The sequence below is a fragment of the Elaeis guineensis genome, unplaced genomic scaffold (assembly GCF_000442705.2).
Source record: "Elaeis guineensis isolate ETL-2024a unplaced genomic scaffold, EG11 Super_Scaffold_1000033, whole genome shotgun sequence".
Lineage (NCBI taxonomy): Eukaryota > Viridiplantae > Streptophyta > Magnoliopsida > Arecales > Arecaceae > Elaeis > Elaeis guineensis.
The window spans coordinates 13,217,421-13,239,024 of NW_027332424.1; positions in this window are offsets into that span (position 1 = coordinate 13,217,421).

Genomic DNA, 21,604 nt, shown 5'->3' on the forward strand with positions numbered 1-21,604 from the left:
GCTGGACTCCTTCTCTGAACTCCTACTGCAGGCAGACTTCGTCCGAGCTCCTACGGGAGTCGGACTTCAGCCCTGAGCTCCCATTACAGATAGACCTCATCCGAATTCTTACAAGGGCCGGACTCTGAGTCCCCACCACAAGCGATCTACATCAAGCTTCTGCTACAAGCGATCTACACTGAGCTTCTGCTACAAGCGATCTACACCGAGCTTCTGCTACAAGCGATCTACTCCGAGCTACTACTACAAGCGGTCTACTTCAAATTTCTACTACGAGCGGTCCGCGCTGAATTTTTACTGTAAGCCTCCACCCGAGCTTCCCTTGTGAATGAATTTCTTCTGGACTTCTATTGCAGGTAGGCTTCGGTCGAGCTTCCTCAACAAATGATCCCCATCCGGACTTCTACGGAAACCAGACTCTGACTGAACTTCTGTAGCAGGCAGATTCCGAACGAACTCCTACGACGCATGGGCTCTAGCAGCTGAACCCCTCTAGCGGGTGAACCTCTCTAGCATCATCCGACATCCACTACCGATCGACCTTCTGTCGGATTCTGTGTGAAACTGAACTTCGTCCACAGAAAGCCTCTGACCGAGCTTCTACAGCAGATGACCTTCGCCTGTAGTATTAGCGCCCAAGGCACCCAATGGTAGAAAGATCGCCAGCAACATCCGAGCTCCTCTCAGATGGAGAGCTACCCCTCTCCACCAGACACCCCAACCAAGCTTCGACTGACAGGCCTGGACTCCCTGGCAGGCCACAGTAATGGCCGCGACTCTGCTCCACTTTCTATAACGGATCCCATGTGGCTCCATCATGCTCTGGCAAGTCATGACAACGGACATCACTCCACTCTCCACAACAGGCTCCACGTGGTAGGCCACAGTGATGGCCATGACTCCACTCTACTACTCTCCGTAACAAACTCCTCATGGCCCCGAACGGCCCACCACCAGATGGTTACGGACGTCGCTGTCAATTTGTTACGCCCCCCGCCTATAAAAAGGACCCCCAAATATGTTATTCTCTAAGCACTAATCTCTATCGCAAAACTCTGCTAAAATTTCTGTTCAAGCACTCCATTCTTGTTGAGGCAGAGAACTGACTTGAGCATTGGAGGGTCTTGCCGAAGCACCTCCAACTCCACTTTAGACTTTCTTTGCAGGTCCCGACAGCGACCGCGACTCCCTCGACTCCAGCTTCTCCGATGCCGGTGGATTTTTGCTTCAACAGGATTAGCGCTAGAAAAAAGGAGCTGTATCTTCGCAGTACCCTTGTTCTTAAAGGAGCACTCAACGGGACCACCTTCGGTCATCTTCTCCGACATCTCCTCCTCCGGTTGCCCACCTGATCTCCACCTGATGCCTCCCCGAAGGGCATCCACCAGGCGGTCAACGACCTCCGCGGCCAGATCTCAGCGAGCTCCGCAAGCCTCGGCTTCATCTCTGATTTCGTCGGCTCCTCCTCCTCTGCGATGGCAGTCGACATGGAGCAGTTTGACCTACTGGTTCAACAGGTCAGAGGCCTCATCGAAGCAGTGTAGGCCATGCAGCAGCAGCTGCAGGCATCAGTGCGGTTGGAAAGAGCATCATCGGAGTTCCAAAATCTGACGACCGGATGGGCCACATGGGCCAGCTGCCCTGTCTTTCCCAGAAAAGAAAAACAGAAGGCGGAGAGTCCTCTGTCTGATCATGATTCAACCCCTGGAGAGTCCCTGCCTCCGCTCCACCAGAAAACCCTCGAGGCCCGCAATCGAGAGAACCTCCTGGATCAGAGATTCTAGGAGATGAACCGACAGATCGAAGAGCTCCACCGTGCTCCCACTGCTTACAGTGAGGACATCTGCACTAACCCTCCTTTCTCTCAAATGATCAAGCAGGAACCAATCCCGCCGAACTTCAAGCTCCCCCAATTCGAGAGCTACGACGGGACCTCGGATCCGGTCGACCACCTGGAGACCTTTAGGACCATGAAGCTGCTCCATGGCGCGCCAGACGCCATCTTATGTCGAGCTTTTTCGTCTACCTTGAAGGGAGCAGCAAGGAATTGGTACTCGACATTGAAGCCGGGTACAATATTCTCTTTTGACCAAATGAGTCACCAGTTCATGGCTCATTTCGTCAGCAGCCGGCATCCCCGACGAGGTTCGGAGTCCCTCATCAACATCAAGCAAAAAGAGGGAGAATCCATCCGAGCTTACGTCAACCGTTTCAACGCCGCCGCCCTGGAGGTCTGGAACCCGGAGCAATCGGTTGCAATGGCCGCCTTAAAGAGCGGCCTTCAAAAGAATGACCTCCTCTTCTCCTTGGAAAAGAAGTATCCCAGAGACTTTGCCGATCTGCTGGATCGGGCCGAAGGGTATGCCCGAGCGGAGGAAGCCTTCAAGCTGAAGGATGAGGAAGCCGTGAAGGAGCGACAGGCAGGCAACTCCGGCAAGCCCGCAGTTGAAAGAGGGCCGAGTGAAGTCCGACCACGTTCTCGGACTCCTCTCGGGCACAAGCACGTCCAGACTCCTACTCGAGCACGCAGGTAGAGAAGCTCGGACCGCAGGGTTCGACGGGGCTCTCCTCCAGGAAGATTCTGCAGTTACGCCCCCCCTCAACGCATCGAAAACCCAGGTGCTGATGGAGGTCAGGGAGCAGCTCCCAAGGCCAGAAAGGATACGCACACACCCCAGGAAGTGCAATCCTAACAAGTTCTGCCTCTACCATCATGACCATGGCCACGACACAGAGGAATGCATTCATCTTCGAGACGAGATCGAGGAGCTCATCAGACGAGGTCGGCTCGACAGGTTCATTCGACGTCGGCCTGAGGATAGAGAGGATCGGCCAAGGGCCCTGCCACAACCTGAGCCACTGAGGAGGAAAGAGCAGCCCGAAGATCGGCCTCTGATTGGGATCATCAACTCCATCTCTGGAGGACCTCGACGGGGAGCAGACCTTCTACGACCATGGGATTTGAAAAACCTGTAAATGTATTACTAACGACTTTGCTTTAAATCAAGATTTCTTTCAGATTTGCATATCTTTTCCTTTTGGCTTGGATTTGTAACGACAGGGGATAACCCCTTCAGACAACGAAAATAAAGCCATGTTAGGAACAGGAGGAGAACCTTGTCCTAACATGGACAAAATCGAAAGTCCGATTATTTTAAGATCGGACAGGGGGTGAGGCCCATATAACGGCGCTTATGTACCCCCACAGCCCTGTTAGGGGCAGGAGGAGAACCTCACCCTAACATGAGCAAAGTTGAAGGTCTGATTATTTTAAGACCGGACAGGGGGCGAGGCCCATATAACGACCCTTATGTGCCCCCACAGCCCTGTTAGGGACAGGAGGAGAACCTCGCCCTAACATGAGCAAAGTCGAAGGCCCAGTTCTTCTTAGACCGAATGGAGGGAGAGGTCCTGCAATGCCCATATGTGCCCCCACAGCCCTGTTAGGGACAGGAGGAGAACCTCGCCCTAACATGAGCAAAGTCGAAGGCCCGATTCTCCTTAGACCAGATGGAGAAAGAGGCCCTGCAACGCCCATATGTGCCCCCACAGTCCTATTAGGGACAGGAGGAGAACCACGCCCTAACATGAGCAAAGTCAAAGGCCCGATTACTTTTAGATCGGATGGGGGGAGAGGCCCTGCAATGCCCATATGTGCCCCCACAGCCCTATTAGGGACAGGAGGAGAACCTCGCCCTAACATAAGCAAAGTCGAAGGCCTGGTTACTTTTAGACCGGATGGGGGGAGAGGCCCTGCAATGCCCATATGTGCCCCCATATCCCTGTTAGGAATAGGAGGAGAACCTCATCCTAACCTGAGTTGAAATCGACTACATCAGGAATAAAAGGAGAACCTCATCCTGACGCCGACTAAGATCCGGTCATTCAAGATCTGATAAGAAAAAGAGAACCTTCTCGACGGTCCCTCTACGCTCCTGCGACCCCATAAAAAGTTAGGGAGAACCCTTACTTAAAAAGAAAAAGAGAGATCTACGGTCATGAACGAAAAGGCAAATCAACACGGCAATGGCTAGAAACCTTCAAAAAATGTCAACGTCGAACAAATTAAAAGACACAAGAAATTCGGTAATGATGACCTAATACAAAAATGAACAAGGAACCTCCGGACAACATCGACATCGAATGAGATAAAAAATGAAAGAAGTCTGACGGACGACAATTCAACACAACACGCAGACAAGGTAACAAAAAACCTCCTTTTCATTTTGTTAACAAGATATACGTTACAGAGCCCAGAAGGCCTCCAAAAAAAAAAAGAAGAAAAATGACAAGAACAGAAAAAGAGGACACATAGAAGGATGGAAGGCAAAAAGAGCTCTAAGGGGGCCCGACTTCTTCCGACTTCAAACTTTTGACTTCGACCCTCATCAGGGAGTGCCTTAAGCTTTCGACTTCTTCTTTCAATTCTTTCTCCCTCATTAGCATCTCCATATACCTCCGATGAAATCATTGGCTTTCGTTCTCCACCTCTCGGAGCCTTTTTCTCAGGACCTCAGACTCCGCCTCCGCGTCTTTGACCGCCTGCTGCTCGTATACCAGCTGGATCTTCAACTGCTGCAGCTCGGTCCTCTCCTCCCCAAGGGTGACGGATAGCTCTTCCATGGTTCCTCTCAGGGATTGAAGTTCGTCGGGGTCCTGAACAGGGACGAACTGGGCTCCTTCAATAACTGCCTTTGAAGGCGGGCAACCTCATCGGTCACCATCCTGAGCTTCCTCCTATAGTCGTCCACCTGCTTGCACCAGTCGGCCCGGTATGCATTGTAGTTCGCCTCGACGTCCTGGAGTTGTTGCTGAAGGTCGGAGAACTTCTTCGACCATTCTCGATCATGGTCGGCCCGAGTCGAAAGCCAGGACGAGCATCCTTTCAGCTGGCCGATTTTCTCCCGTGCAGCCGACAGCTCCACTCCAAGAGAGCTAATCTTGGAAGCCTGAGCCCAAGATCGATCGCTGGCGCACTTCTTGTGCTCCTCGAGCTCCTTCTTGAAGTTCGCCTTCCTCCGACTGTAATCCATGATTTCTTTCACGTGGAGGTTTCAAAAGTAGGTGGCCTCCACAGTGGCCTCTGAGTGGCTCTCCCTCAGCCTGCGAAGTTCGTCCTCCATCTCCCTCGACTTTTTTGTTAAATGACAGACTTTCTTCCTCAGATATCGGATCGTGGACCTCAGTGAAACTCCCTATGGCAAGGGAAGCGTTCGGCAGGACTCTGCCATTGGGAGACAAAAGCGTCAAGGCGCGGCTCATTGCAAAAAGAAAAAAGAAAAGAGAAGGAAAGTTCCCCATAAGGAGGAGCTCAATTTTATTGATTGAATGTCTCTTAAAGACAAAAGGAAAGAAAAAAAAAACACAGTGAAAAAAAAATACAAAGTCAGAGGTCTCAGACCTCCGAAGCAGGAGTTGGGGAGCCCGGTGTTCTTGGAAGGGGGGCTGCGATGGCAGCGACAGTAGGAGAGGGCCCAGCTTCATCTTCAGATGCCTCATCTAAGAAGCTGAAGTCGAGCTCGAGAAATCTCTTGACCATCTTCTCTTGGCAGAGCTCGAATCCTTTGATGAATGCATCTTGGCCTAACTTAACGTTTAGGTCCCTCATTTCAGCAGTGGCCTTGAACTCCTCCACCGCTTGACCCCTGACCTCCGAGATCAGAATCAGAATCTGCTCTATCAAATTTGCGACCTCGGCCTCCGCCTTCCTCACCATCTCCTCCGAGGCCTGCTTTTCTTTCTCAAGTGCCTCTTGGAGGTTGGCTACCTCGATAGCCTTTTCCTTGAGGTGGGCGGCCTCGACCCGGTGACTTTCCTTTGCCTGGATAGTGTTCCTCCTCACCTTGTTCATCACCTCGATGTTGGCAAGGAGCTGGTGTCCGATCTGTAAGGGTGGCCAGAAGGTCAGAATGAAAGCTGAGAAGTTATTTGAATGAAGGAGCGAGGGAAAGGAGGAAAGTGAATCTGCTTACCTCGAGAAAGGACCCCAGAGAGTCTCAAACCCACTGTTCGGGATCGGTGCGAATGATCCTCTGGACGACTTCAGGAAGGACGCACCCATCGACCAGTCATTTTATCAGGTCCCTATCATTGAAGGGATTCTCCACCGGCTCTTCCTCGGAGCCATGGGATTCTTTGATGGCAGCTCGACGACCGCTAACCCTACGGGCCACCGTCTTCTTTCTTCTCCCCCTCTCAACCCCTGGCACCTCCTCGGAGCAGGCCCCCGAAGTGGGGACCTCAGCGGGAGAACTCCTCGAAGAGGCTCGGGGAACTGGAGGCTCGGCGTCTGAAGGAACATCGACGGTGGGGGCCGCCTAGGTAGGCATGGCCGAGCTCGTCTCCTCCGCTCTGGCCTTCTTTGCCGACCCGGAGGCCACAGCACCTTTTCTTTTGTGAACCTTGAGGCCCCTGGAAAGCATCCGTGCTGCTTCAATGTCCATTCCTAAAAAAAAAAAAAAAAAAAAAGAAAAAGAAGAAAGAAAAAAAAAGGAGAGAAAAAAGAGATCAGCAATGGAGTGAAAGAAGGAAGAGGTGATGCACAGTTAAAAAAAAAAAAAAAGAGGAAGAGAAGAAGAGAAGAAGAAGAAAAGGAAAGGTGGAATACTCGCAGGATCCAAGGGACTCAAGCCGATGTTGAACAGAAATTGCTCCTTCAAAAGGTTGGGAAGGGAAGGAGTTGGATAACTAAGAAGTTTTTAAACGGCTTGAAGGTCGTCCTCCCCCAGGCTAGGAGCCCGACGGATGGAGTCCATCAGGGAGCCCCATGGGGGCAATCCCAGCTTTAAGGTCAGACATTGGACGTAGAGGTACTTCCCCTTCCAGTTATGGATAGAAGAGGGAGCACCTTTCAGCAACCCCATCTTACCAAACTGGGGAGAGAAGTACCACCAGTCCTTTACCGAGGGGTGGCGCTTGAAGGTGTAAAAATACCTAAACAAAGAAAGGGATGGCTGAACTTCGACTATGTGGCAAAGGGAGAGAAACCCTATCAAAAACCTAAAGGAGTTCGGCGTGACTGAAGCTAAAGAAATGTCTAGAAAACAAAAAGGAGCAACAATGAAAGATGAAAGTGGGAGTCGGAGCCCAGCACGGAAGGCCTCCTGGTACAGACAGAAATGGCGAGGTAGGGGGGTGCTAGCCCGGTCGACGGGATCAGGAAGCTCCAGATCGTATTACGGAAGAACTCCATACTGAACCCTTATCAGTAGAAGTTCATCCGGAGTTAGAGAATAGGGAATGGCGTCCGATGCAAAAATCGAACGAGGCCCAGCCCTAGATATGGGTTCATCTATAGTATGAGGGTCCTGGGGGACTGAGGCAGATGAACTCCTGGAACCACTTGAGGCGGAGGTGCCAGAAGACATTTCAAGCAAAAATCCTAAAAATCCCAAAAAATCAAGAGAAATAAGAGACGAAAGGTCTGTGGGGAACCAGGCAGGTGGAATGCGGCAGAAGAAAAATGAAGAAGAAGGAACACCTAAATGACGAGAGAAGGAACGAAAGTTCTGAAACTAACCTAAGCTGCTCCAAAGAATGCAGAGATGCAGGGACAAGGATGACTCAAGGAACACCTAGGGCCAAAACGGACACTGAGGAAGGTCAGAGCTCTCAGAAAGAAGACGGGCACCAACAGGACTTTCAGGCAGAATAAAACTCCCGGAGGAAGAAGGGCGGGTTTAAATAGACCCTAGGATCCGGTGCTAGAATGATCGTGGATCTCCCAGGCCGACCCATGTTCACCACGTGTCCCACTCACCACAGCAGGCAGTTAAAAGCGGCTGACAGATGGCAAGGCCATTATTGCACCGTACCTAAAGCAACGCTCCAGCAGGAGTTTCAAAAAGTCTCTTCGGATCACCCCGATTTGAAAAGACTCCGGCATGCGTGCATTAAATGCCAGGATGTCTGAGGACGATCGCGCACAGAATTCAAGGGGGAAACTTTGACTGTAAAAATTTCTCTATACTTCCTTCATTCAAAACTCGAACTCGCAAGTAGGGAGACTGGTGTTGGGTATAAAATACCCCCCAGCCGAAGTTCGTACCAGAAGTGACCCTTTCGAGACTCTGCCGGCGTCTGACCTTGGGCAACATCTTTCCGAACCTCTCCAGCGGTCGAGCTTCCACAATATTCCCAAGTTTCCCCGACGGACGAATTCCTGCCGCATCTCCCGGGCTTCTCCAGCAATAAGCTTCTTCGGTTGTCCATCAGGCTGCTCCAAGTGCTCTCTGGATTCTACCATCGGCCGATCTCCTACAAGGGTCAACCATTCTCCGGATCCCTTTCGGATCTTTTCTGACAGAATTCGATCGACTCCAATCCGAATTTCTTCCAAAACTACGTCAGTTTGCCAGTGGCCGAACTTTCCCAACAGCAGATCTCCACGATGAAAGAGCTCCATCCAAGTTTGTACGATGGTCGACCGCCTTCTGGGTTTCATCCAGGCTCCTACGGGAGCCGGACACCTTCTCCGAACTCCTACTGCAGGCAGACTTCGTCCGAGCTCCTACGGGAGTCGAACTTCAACCCTGAGCTTCCATTGCAGATAGACCTCATCCGAATTCTTACAAGGGTCGGACTCTGAGCCCCCACCACAAGCGATCTACACCGAGCTTCTGCTACAAGCGATCTACACCGAGCTTCTGCTACAAGCGATCTACACCGAGCTTCTGCTACAAGCGATCTACTTCAAATTTCTACTACGAGCGGTCTGCACCGGATTTCTACTGTAAGCCTCCACTCGAGCTTCTCTTATGAACGAATTCCTTCCGAACTTCTATTGCAGGCAGGCTTCGATCAAGCTTCCTCAACAAATGATCCCCATCCGGACTTCTACGGGAACCAGACTCCGACCGAACTTCTGTAGTGGGCAGATTCTGGTCGAACTCCTATGACGCACGAGCTCCAACAGCTGAACCACTCTAGCGGGTGAACCTCTCTAGCGTCATCTGACATCCACTGTCGGTCGACCTTCTGTCAGATTCTATGTGAAACTGAACTTCGTCCACAGAAAGCCCCTGACCGAGCTTCTACAGCAGATGACCTTTGCCTGCAGTACTAGCGCCCAAGGCACCCAATGGTAGAAAGCTCGCCAGCAACATCCGAGCTCCTCTCAGACAGAGAGCTACCCCTCTCCACCAGACACCCCAACCGAGCTTCGGCTGACAGGCCTGGACTCCTTGGCAGGCCACAGTAATGGCCGCGACTCTACTCCACTTCCTATAGCGGATCCCACGTGGCTCCATCATACTCTGGCAAGTCACGACAATGGACATCACTCCACTCTCCACAACAAACTCCACGTGGCAGGCCACGGCGATGGCCACGACTCCACTCCACTACTCTCCGTAACAAACTCCTCATGGCCCCGAACGGCCCACCACCAGGCGATTACAGACGTCGCTGTCAATCTGTTACGCCCTCTGCCTATGAAAAGGGACCCTCAGATATGTTATTCTCTAAGCTCTAATCTCTATCTCAAAACTCTGCTAAAATTTTCGTTCGAGCACTCCATTCTTGTTGAGGCAGAGAACTGACTTGAGCGTCGAAGGGTCTTGTCGGAGCACCCCCAACTCTGGTTTAGACTTTCTTTACAGGTCCCAATGGCGACCGCGACTCCCTCGACTCCAGCTTCTCTGACGTCGGTGGATTTTTGCTTCAACACGTAATATTCAGAACCTACGTGAATATGGTTACTCTATAATTCATCCCTTTTGACCCCTGTGTATAGAACGACTCAGGGTTAAACTGTCAACCCTGATTAGATCATTCGAATCGTACTCAATTCAAACAGTCTTGTGACTCCTCACTAGGATTACCCTGGCGAAGGTTTTGCTAAATTGAAACACGACTGTACACAATTTTTGAACTGGAGTGGTCAATCCCATCTTGACACACGCACCGATAAGTCAAGTACTTGACTACACCCAGCAGCTTTCTGTCACTGAATTAGAAATTTAGGTAGTCTAGTGTCTAAGTTCAGTGAGTTGCTTGCAAGTCACCGTGGTGGTCTTAGGTCAGAGGGACAGTTATACCCATATCCCATCGGAGCAAATCTTGACAGCAGAAAAGGCTCCAGAGTTGGTTACGTTCAGTGCAGATGTACCCTTACATCTCACCTGTGTGCCATACCAGTATCTCCACACTCCTTGGTTAAGAGGACAACCAACCCATATGGCACACAACGACCTATGCTTGATAAATGTTGTTGTCCTTGGTAACAACGTATCATTTGGTCGTGAACAGGTTTAAGAACTAAACGACAAATCTTCCTTTGTCGAGTCTAAATAGTCCTAAGGACTTCACCACAACACAGGAGTTCATTAGAAGATGAAATAATTTATGATAAAAAATACCAAAATAATTTTTATTAATTTATAATTCATATACTAATACAAGAAAGAGCATAACCATCAATAGACTGATGATTGGCTTTGGGATACTATTCCAAACAATCTCCCACTTGACCTAAAGCCAATCAGTGCAGTATCTAATACCCATCTTCGACTTGAAGTCATCGAACTCCTTCACCGCAATGGCTTTAGTGAATGGGTCGGCTAGGTTCTCCTTCCCATCGATCTTCTGAAGATCGATGTCATCTAGATCCACGATTTTTCAGATGAGATGGTAGTGGTGCAGAATATGCTTCGTCTGCTGGTGTGCCTTTGGTTCCTTCGCCTGAGCAATGGCTCCAGAGCTATCACAGTAGAGCAGAACTGGACCAACAAAGGAGGGTGCTACTCCGATCTCAGTGATGAATTTTCTCAGCCACATCGCTTCTTTGGTAGCATCTGATGCAGTGACATACTCTGCCTCGCAAACTGAATCAGCCATTGTGTGCTGCTTGGAACTCTTCCAGCAGACAGCCCCACCATTAAGGGTAAAAATAAATCTCGACACACTCTTGCTGTCATCGTGATCAGACTGAAAACTAGAGTCTGTAAACCCTATAAGTCTCAAGTCTGATTCACCATAAACAACCACTGGTCCTTAGTATTTCGTAAATACTTCAAGATGGTTTTAACAACCTTCCATGATTCTCTCCTGGATCAGATTGATATCTACTCACTACCCCTATTGAGTATGCCACATCTGGTCGTGTACATGTCATGGCGTATATGATAGATCCCACTATCGAAGCATATGGAATTCTATCCATACGCTCTCTCTCTTGAGGTGTTGTCGAACAATCCCTCTTCAAGAGAGAAATTCCATAGCCTATCGGTAGATAGCCTTTCTTGAAATTCTCCATGCTGAACCTCTTCAGCATAGTATCAATATTCGTGGACTGAGATAAGCCAAGCAATCTTTTAGACCTATCCCTATAGATCCTCATCCCTAAGATGTAGGAAGCTTCTCCCAAATCCTTCATGGAGAACTGTGATGACAGCCAAATCTTAATTCCCTGTAATGCAGGGACATAATTTTTGATTAAGAGAATGTCATCCACATACAATACAAGAAATACCATTACTGGACCATTAGCCCACTTATAAATGCAGGGCTCTTCTCCGTTCTTAACAAAGTCATACGTCTTGATCGTCCTATTAAAACGTATGTTCCAACTCCGAGATGTCTGCTTAAGTCCATAAATAGACCTCTATAGCCTGCACACCTTAGACTCATCTGTGGATGTGAATCCTTCAGGTTGTATCATATACACCTCTTCGTCCAGCTCTCTGTTTAGGAAAGCTATCTTCACATCCATCTGCCAGATTTCATAGTCCAGATGGGCGGCTATCACAAGCATAATCCAAATGGATTTGAGCATTGCCACAGGAAAAAATGTCTCATCATAGTCTATACCATAACGTTGACGATATTTCTTAGCAACCAGACGGACTTTATAGGTCTCCACCTTTCCGTCTGCACCCCTCTTCCTCTTGAAGACCCACTTACACCCTATGGATTTTACTCCTTCGGGTGGGTCAACCAATGTCCACACATCGTTGACCTTCATGGACTCCATTTCGGATTTCATGGTCTCTAGCCATTTCTCAGAGTCAGGTCTCTGCATTGCATCCATGTAGGTGATCGGATCCTCATCGATTTCATCAAGTTCGACAGGATCGCCGTCCCAAACCAAGAAACCATGTATCTATCCGGTTGACGTGGTACTCTACCAGACTGCCTTAGGGGTGCAGGAACAATGGACTCCGAATTTGATCTAACCAAATCCAATTCAGGTTCAGCTACTTGTGTCGATTTTTTCACCTGTCGAACTTCCTCAAGTTCGACCTTAGAGGCAATAGTCCCTTCACCAAGGAACTCCTTTTTCAAAAAGATTGCTTTAAGGCTGACAAACACCTTTTGCTCATCAGCTAAGTAGAAATAATACCCTTTGATTTCTTTTGGGTACCCTATGAAATAACACTTGTCAGACCTAGGTCCAAGCTTGTCTGTAATTAAATATTTAACGTAAGTCAGATACCCCCAAACCCTAAGGTGCGAGAGTACTGGCTTACATCCTATCCATATCTCATATGGCATTTTGGTTATAGACTTACTTGGAACCCTATTTAGAAGGTAACAAACCGATTTGAGCACATATCCCCAGAGAGAGATCGACAGACCAGTAAACTCCATCATGGATCAAACCATGTCCAACAAGGTTCGATTCTTCCTTTCAGATACACCATTATGCTGTGGTGTTCTAGAAGGAGTCCATTGAGAGAGAATGTCATTCTCTCCAAGATATGTCAGAAACTCATTGGAAAGGTATTCACCTCCTCGATCAGATCAAAGAGTTTTAATACACTTTTCAGTTTATTTTTCTACCTCATTTCAGAATAGTTTGAACATTTCAAACGACTCCGACTTATGCTTCATTAAGTAGATATACCCATACCTAGATAGGTCATCTGTGAAGGTTATGAAGTAGAAATATCCACCTCTTGCATTTGAGCTCATGGGTCCACATACATCAGAATGTACCAGATCCAAGAGTTCACTGGCTCTCTCACCTTTTCCAGTAAAAGGTGACTTGGTCATCTTTCCAAGAAGACAGGACTCACAGGTTGGAAGTGATTCACAATCACGTACTTCAAGAATTTCTTCTTGAGCCAACCTATTTATCCTGTTCTTATTGATATGACCTAGCCTACAGTGCCAAAGGTAGACTTCTGACACATTATCTATTCTAGAGCATTTATCGGAGGTTTGAATCACATTAACAGGCTGTGATAGTAAGTAAATTCTATTATTTAGTTGTCCAACAAATATTGTAACACCATTCAAAATGATATTGTAAATATTTTTTTTATTAAAAATTGATAACTGTTCATGGCCAAAAGGCCTACAAAAATAATATTTAATAAAAAAATTTGGACAATAGTGACATTCACTCAGAATTACATTACGAGAGTTGATTACAAGGTTCATGATTCTTAAAGCTAGAACTGGAACTTTGCTTCCATCTCCAACGTTCAGGAACCTCTCGCCTTCATCAAATCTCCTACTGACCTGCAGACCCTGCATCAAATTGCAAATATGATAAGGCTTTTGGTATTCAATACCTAGGCAGTAGTATCACAAATGAAAAAGTTGCAAGGTGTTATCATATAATTACCTTGCTTCTTCTTTGGCCTGTTCGGGTCTAGGGAGGCAATGTATAGAGGACAGTTCCTCTTCCAGTGCCCCTGCTTCTTGCAAAAGAAGCACTCCACCTGGCTTTGGTCAGGCTTGCGCTTCTTAGTCTAACCTTGTGCTGACGTCCCAGCATGCGATTGCACCTTCTTATTCTTCTTCTTTTTGTTCTTCTTCCCTTTCTTAAAGGGTCGACGATCAGAAAAAGATCCTCCCACAACATTCACCATCTTCTTATGGAGCTGGTGGTCTTTATCAAAGTTCTGCAGCAACCCTGACAAGCCGTGGTAGTTTACTGCAGGCTTTGTCATCCGAAAATGAGTAAGGAAGGAGAGGAAGGACTTGGGCAAAGAATTAAGGATCGCATCCTTACCGAGCTGCTCGTGCAAGGGAAAGCCCAGTTTATTTAGGTGCTCAATCATTTCGATCATGTACAATACATGATCGGTGACTGAGGCCCCATCCCTCATCCGAGCATTAAAAATGGCACAACTAGTTTTGTGCCTTTCAATGTCGTCAGGTGTGCCAAAGGAGTCGTTCAACATTTGAAGCATCTCCTGCGGCTGGGCGTTCTCAAATCTGCGGCTGAACTCATCATTCATTGCCACCAGCATTATGCATCGAACGGTGGTGCGGTTGTTGAGCCACTTCTGGTAAGTGTCTCAGACCGTCCCTCTGGCATTTGGGACTGGCTCCTCGGGTGTCGGATCCGTTACTACATAAAGAATCTGCTCATGCTCAAGGATGATTTTTAATTTTTGATACCAGCTATCGAAATTAGATCCCATGAGCTTGTCATTATCTAATAATGACCGAAGCGATAGGGTAGTGGCCATTGCTGCATAAAGGAAAACCAGACCTATATTAGTACATAAATTATTAATACTAAAGACTTGGACTTTAGTCTAAAGTTTCTCCCAATATTTTTACAAACTGGTAGCCTCAACCTCTAATTCGAGAAATTACTTAATTCCTTAGTGGGTACTAAAATCCACACAGACTACATACGAGCCCAACTTTGGTTGGTCAACCCATGTGCATCTATGGGTAGGTTCATAACCAGTTGTTTCTCTAAACAACTTCTAGTAATTAATTTTGCCCAAGAACCTAATCAGTAGGCTTTGGCCTCCACTGAAAAGATCTGGTTAGGTCCAACCATTAACATGACTTGATTTGGTGAATCTGACTAATAAATGATCAGGCCCGACTTTGGCCGACCAACCTAACCACCATCAGAAAGACTCAACCAAATTATCATACTATGAATGATAATTCCATTAGTCAATAAGCACCAGGCCTTTGGGCCTCCATTGATTATTAAACTAATGGACTCATTATCACTCACTTAATAGAAGGCTATGACTTAGTTATCACTATAACTTAATCATTTTTAGGGACCTAATAATTTTTGATGATTTTATTAAAGGATAGAAGAGAAGAAATTAACCAGCTAATTTTAATCCTCCCACTGACTTCATCAAGTCAGATTAAAAAAGGATTTAATTAAAGCCGGCATTAGGAGCACCTAAATCAGTCACACTGATTTACCTAATGACATGGATGAGCCCTAATCACCAAGTGATCTAATCAAAATCTAACTCACCAGGTTGGCCAGATAAGTGAGATCAGTGGTGGGGATATGTCATTAACTTGTCAGAGATCGAATCAATGTGAGTAGCTCCCACTTAAGAACCACTAGTCAAACTGCCGAACTTACCTTAGACACCAATCGGTTCATTAGTTTTAATTTGATCAACTTAGTAAATAGGGTTCCACTGTGTAGCCATGAATTAAGTCCATCTTGGTCTAGTTAAAGACATGGACCCATTCAACTACAACTATTGGAGTTGAGTCTAGAGTGTCCTTGACCTAATCTAATTCAACTTTTGATTAGATTTGATCAATTACTCTAATTTAGTTCATTTCTTTAAGCTAACCTTAGGTCTAACCCAATTATGGACCTGATCCATCTAACCCATTGATCCACAAGTTTATGTAATTGTCTTAGGTCTTAATTCACAATTCTAGACCAACTAGACAACACTTAATTCTTTTAATTAAGATTTGGGCTGATGGGTTAGGATTTGGCATTTTGAAAATAATTTTCAAATTTGAAAGGTTTTATTTTCTGTTCACCAAATATGTTGACTCATTTAACAAACATATCAGCACATTTCATAAATAGTAATCCTATTGCTAATTACATAACAGAAAATAACTCAATCAAAATAAATCATGAATATTCTTTTAGATCTAATCTAACACATTCATGATAAATTTTACAATTGAACCTTTATAATTAAGTCCTTTCGCTGCTTCATCTGCATGGGATATAATTGCAGCGGCATCCTTACCGCCATAGGAGAACCCCATCGAATGGGAGGAGAGGACCTTTAAACCCTATTTTTCTCTTATGACTGGACGACCATGGCAACCAACCCAATTAGACTACTTGCTACTTGGATCAAGTATATCTAAATATACCAATTTCAAAATTTAAATTTCAAATTTCAAATTTTAAATTTCAAATTTTAAATTTTGAATTTCAAATTTCAAATAAATTTTAAATTTCAAAATTTTGAATTTCAAATTTTGAATTTTAAATTTTGAATTTCAAATTTGAAATTTCAATCAAATTTCAATTTTTAAATTTCAAATTTTAAATTTTGAATTTCAAATTTTTGAATTTTAAATTTTGAATTTCAAATTTTAATTCAAATTTCAAATTTTGAATTTTAAATTTTTAAATTTTAAATTTTGAACAAATTTTAAATTTTAAATTTTAAATTTTAAATTTAAACTTTTAGATTACAACTTAATCCATGCATGCAAATATATATATATATCATATTTTAGAACCCGCTCTGATACCATTTGTAGTAGATTTTAGTACAGGGGTAAAACAGTAATTTTAAAACTTTTTAAAATCACTATTTTACAGTGAAAATTATTAACATGTATTTACCCTACACTAGGATCTAAATATGATATATAGCATGCATGTATTTAAATTTGAAATTCAAATTTTTACAGTAAATAATTTACTGTTATGTGTTCAGAACACATTACCTTTGTGTGGGTAGTTGATCGTCGTAATCTGATCATCGTCGGAAGAGTTTGATCATTGTAACATAACCACACAGTGTGTCTGATCTCAGTGGATCATCCATATGAAGCTCCCGATCTGATCAGCTCCTCACGAATGCTAGTTTGTGACTACACCTTTTTGATGACCGATGTTGATCGAACTCCTTCGATCGATGTCTGTCGACTCTTCGGATGCTTTGAATCATCAACAAAGATGGTAGAGAGATTGATGATGCTCTCTCTAAAGTTTGGTGGGCTCACGACACTCGTAGCTCACATTCTCACTTCCCGAACCCTAAGCCAAAACCCTAGAGTACACTCTGAAGAAACTAGCGCCCACTTGTTTCTTTCTTTTCTCTCCTTTTCTTTTCTTTTCTCATGCAAGAAACCTCTCTCATGCCACCCTTTTTTCTTAGATATCCCATGCACACACCCTCTCTTATCTCCTTTTTAAAACAATGCAAGACCGCGTCTTGCAGCATTTTTACCGCGTGAGAGGATAAAGATAAGTGGTTGCTCATTTGAATTCAAATCGAATTTGAATTCAAATGCCAACCAACTCATTCCTATCCACTCTATGCATGAGAAGAGAGGGGCATGAGCTCTCTTGTGCGTGGAGAGTTTACACGAGAAACTCTTTCTCGTGTAAAGAAAATGGCGCACAAAACGATAAGGACATGGTGCATGGGATTAGTTATCCATTTAAATTCAAACACCCTTTAAATTTGAATGGCTAACAAATCATGTTTATCCAAATAATTGGTGCACAAGTGTGGGCGTGGGAAGGCCTTTGCATGGGAGAAAATTCATGAGAAGTTATTTCTTGTGAATTCAAATGGGCACAGAAGAAGTGAGGTGGCATAGGGAGTTGATGTCAAGGTGGTTTCTAATTTTAAATCAACCTAATTAAACCAACTTAATTAAAATAAGTTAGGTCCAATTAGACTAATTTAAACTCAATACAATTAGGCTTAATTAGGCTCAATAAAATCTTAATTAAATCAAAAAATGACTTAGCCCAACCCCTGATCAAATCAGGGACCAAACCACTTCGATGATTAGGTCAACACTTAACCTAATCGGGTCAAACCCAACTGAATCCAATTCAATTGGACTTGATCCAAAAATAATTACTCAATCAAATTGAGTTAATTAGTGATCAAATCACTAACTAAACCTCTCATAAATACTAAGTCCAAATCTGATGGGCAATCAGGTATCAAAGTCCATCGATATGAAACCTTGATCGAAGAGTCCCAAACCATTGGGACTCTTGACCCCGGTACCCAAAATGTGTGGGACTCATGATCAGAGAATCTTGATTCTTGATTATAGAGTCTCAGACACATAGGACTCATAGTCCACAAGCATTATGACTCTTCATCAGCCATCAGATCAGATAGAAACCTCTAATGTGTGTGATCCCGCAGGTTCGAACCTAAGTCGGTAGCACAGGAACCAATTCTTGTACTAATTGAAGTGACCATCTAGCAATGGTACCCAATATTTAGATAGGTTGAATAGTCATAATCGCAATATTTAGAACCTACATGAATATGGTTACTATATAATTCATCCCTTTTGATCCCTGTGTATAGGATGACTCAGGGTTAAACTGTCAACCCTGATTAGATCATCCGAATCGTGCTCAATTCAAACAGTCCTGTGACTCCTCACTAGGACTACCTTGGCCAAGATTTTGCTAAATTAAAATATGACTGTACACAGCTCCTGAACTGGAGTGGTCAATCCCATCTTGACACACGCACCGACAAGTCAAGTACTTGACTACACCCAACAGCCTTCCATCACTGAATTAGAAATTCAGGTAGTCCAGTGCCTAAGTGTAGTGAGTTGCTTGCAAGTCATCGTGGCGGTCTCAGATCGAAGGGACAGTTATACACATATCCCATCGGAGCAAATCTTGACAGCAGAAAAGGCTGCAGAGTCGGTCACGTTCAGTGTAAATGTACCCTTACATCTCATCTGTATGCCATACTAGTGTCTCCACACTTCTTGGTTAAGAGGACAACCAACCCATATGGCACACAATGACCTATGCTTGATAAATATTGTTGTCCTTGGTAACAATGTATCATTTGATCGTGAACAGGTTTAAGGACTAAACGACAAATCCTCCTTTGTCGAGTCTAAATAGTCCTAAGGACTTCACCACAACACAGGAGTTCATTAGAAGATGAAATAATTTATGATGAAAAATACCAAAATAATTTTTATTAATTTATAATTCATATACTAATACAAGAAAGAGCACAACCGTCAACAGGCTGACAATTGGCTTTAGGACACTATTCCCAACACACGCCCCTTGGAGTTGGTGGAGAGAAAGAGAGGGGTGCACCCCCTCTTTTCTTTTCGTGTGGAGAGAAAGAGAGAGAGGGTCAATGCCCCCTCTCTTATGCGCACAAAAACCCTAAGGGGTGCCAAAGATTGGCGCCCCCTTTACTTGCCTAATAGGGTGTGGGGCCTTTGCAATTGGGCTTGATTTTCTTGAGAAAAAAATCAAATTAAAAGGCAAGGGACCTTATGAGATAAGGACTAGCCTTTTTAGCCTAATTGAAGATTCATTTGGAATCAAGAAAAGGCTCTATTTAAAAGATGTTCTCCTGGGGTTTAAATGATGAATTGAGAATTCAGATCTAAACCCCCTCCCTATCTGTACGCCATCCTCTCCTTCTCCTCTCTCTTCAATGCCTAAGTGTTGGGCATCCCACTTTTTCACATGCCCAAGATGTTGGGTAATCCCTTCTACATCAAGAAATAGGGAGAAATACTACAGTTCAAGTGTTGAGATCATAGACAAAGATCAACGGTTGATCAAAAATCCAAAAGATTAAGATTCATCTAGGAGAAGATGGATCTAAAATGAAAAGAAAGATTCAAGATTGATCTTGATGGATATCTGTATAGGCCGGATGCATGTGCGGCGCAAAAATCTTCAGATCTATGATCATCAGCTATAGTGTATTTTGACCCATGCAATGTATTGAGATGTGATCTCAATTTTTTTTGATTTATTTTTAGATTATATGCATGACTTAGATCTAGGGCTCGGATTACATGTGAGGTTAAAGGATTTAACCTGTATCCATTTTTGCTATTATTTCAAATCGATTTTGAAATCTATGCATGCAAGTCTACCCACTTTTCAATAGTGGTATCCGAACCACTGGTTTTTCATGACATGTATAATTTGATTTTTGTTTAGATGTAAAAGTTTGAATGATTTAAAATTGATCTTGTATTGGTATAAGGTTGTCCTGATATAGGAATTACCTCCTATATTGAAAAGGTTGTCTTGGCACAAGATTGATCTATTTTGAAAACTATTTTTCAAATCTTTAAATCATTCTTTTAGATTTGAAAATTGATGTATGTGATATATCTTTATTCATATTAGATCTAAAATTAGAATGATTAAAAGTTTACATCAAAATGGTATAAGGTTGTCCTAATATAGGATCTACCCCTATATTGAAAAGATTATCCTAGTTTAATGTGAACCAATTTTTGAAAAATTTTTTCAAAGTATTTTAATCATTATTTTAGATCAAGTTATAAATATATTTGATATGTATAATTTTAGTTTTAGATCTAAAAAATTAATATATATGTAATATGTGTTTGTAGTTTAAATCTAAAACTTCATATATGTGATATATGACATTAGATTTAGATCTAAAACTATTTCAAGATCATAAGCCACTAATGCATGTAATAAAATATAATTTAAAAAATATTTTTAAAATTTAAAAATTATGTTATTGCTTGTAGATATGGGTCGAACAAATTAGGTCTAGTGATCAAACTACAATTAGGGTCAATTGATTAGATCAGGCTAGAACCCATTGTCAATTTTGAGCAGCCGATTGAACCTAATCAATGGTTGGTTAGGATTAGGTCAAAGGGCTCAAAGTCAAGTTTAGTTGTAGTTGGTCATATCAATTCATATTTTGATGTGAATTGACTGACTCAAGACCTAATTTGACTCAGTAGTTCGGGCTCAGATCAATAGGTTAATCTGATCGATTTTAATCTACCAGTTTGGTGTCTAAGGCAAGTACCTATGTTGCTCCTTGGATTGATTTTGATGATTACAAAGCATTTGAAGGGGTACTAATGATTTTCGCTTGAAAAAGACTTATTGCTTTTCAGGGGCAAAATCATAATTTTACCGAACCCTGATTTGAAAGCATAAAGTGATAGAACAAAAGATTTGTGATCCATTGGTGAAAATTTTATTATTTTTGGACTTGTATTTTGAAAGATATGCATGTTTGAAAATTATGAGTCGACCCATGAGTCAACTCATGGCACAATGAGCTGTTTGGCACGCAGATTTTTTGACTTGGCAGAACCTGTGAGTCGACCCATGAGTCGACCCCCAAGGCATGAGTCGACCCCTGCTATTTTTAGGCCAAAAATCACAGAACCTTGTCTTCTGATTATTTTCTGATATTTTTCCACAGAGGTCGACCCATGAGTCGACCCTCAGGCATGAGTCGACCCATGAGTCGACCCCTGTAATGAGATTGTTTCGCAACGGCTAGTTTTTAACCCATTTTGAGTGCTTTTAATGCTCATTTAATGTGGTCTAACGGCTCTATTTCAGTCCAGAATATTTTTCACCATTTTTTAAAGCTATAAAAGGGACAAAAAGGTAGGAATCAAAAAGAAAAATCAAGAAGAGAGATTTTGATAAAGAGATTTCAAGCAAACTTTTCAGCCCTAAGCAAAAGCTCACTCAAAGCTTTCAAGAAGCCTTTAATCCAAGCTCACCAACTCTTCAAGTGCACATTCAAGTCTCCAACCACCTTGAAAAAATCAAAAAGGGTCTTCTTCTTCTTGAGTAAAGTGTATTTGAAGTCTCATACGCTCATTAAAGGAGTTTTCTTTGTACTTACATGTG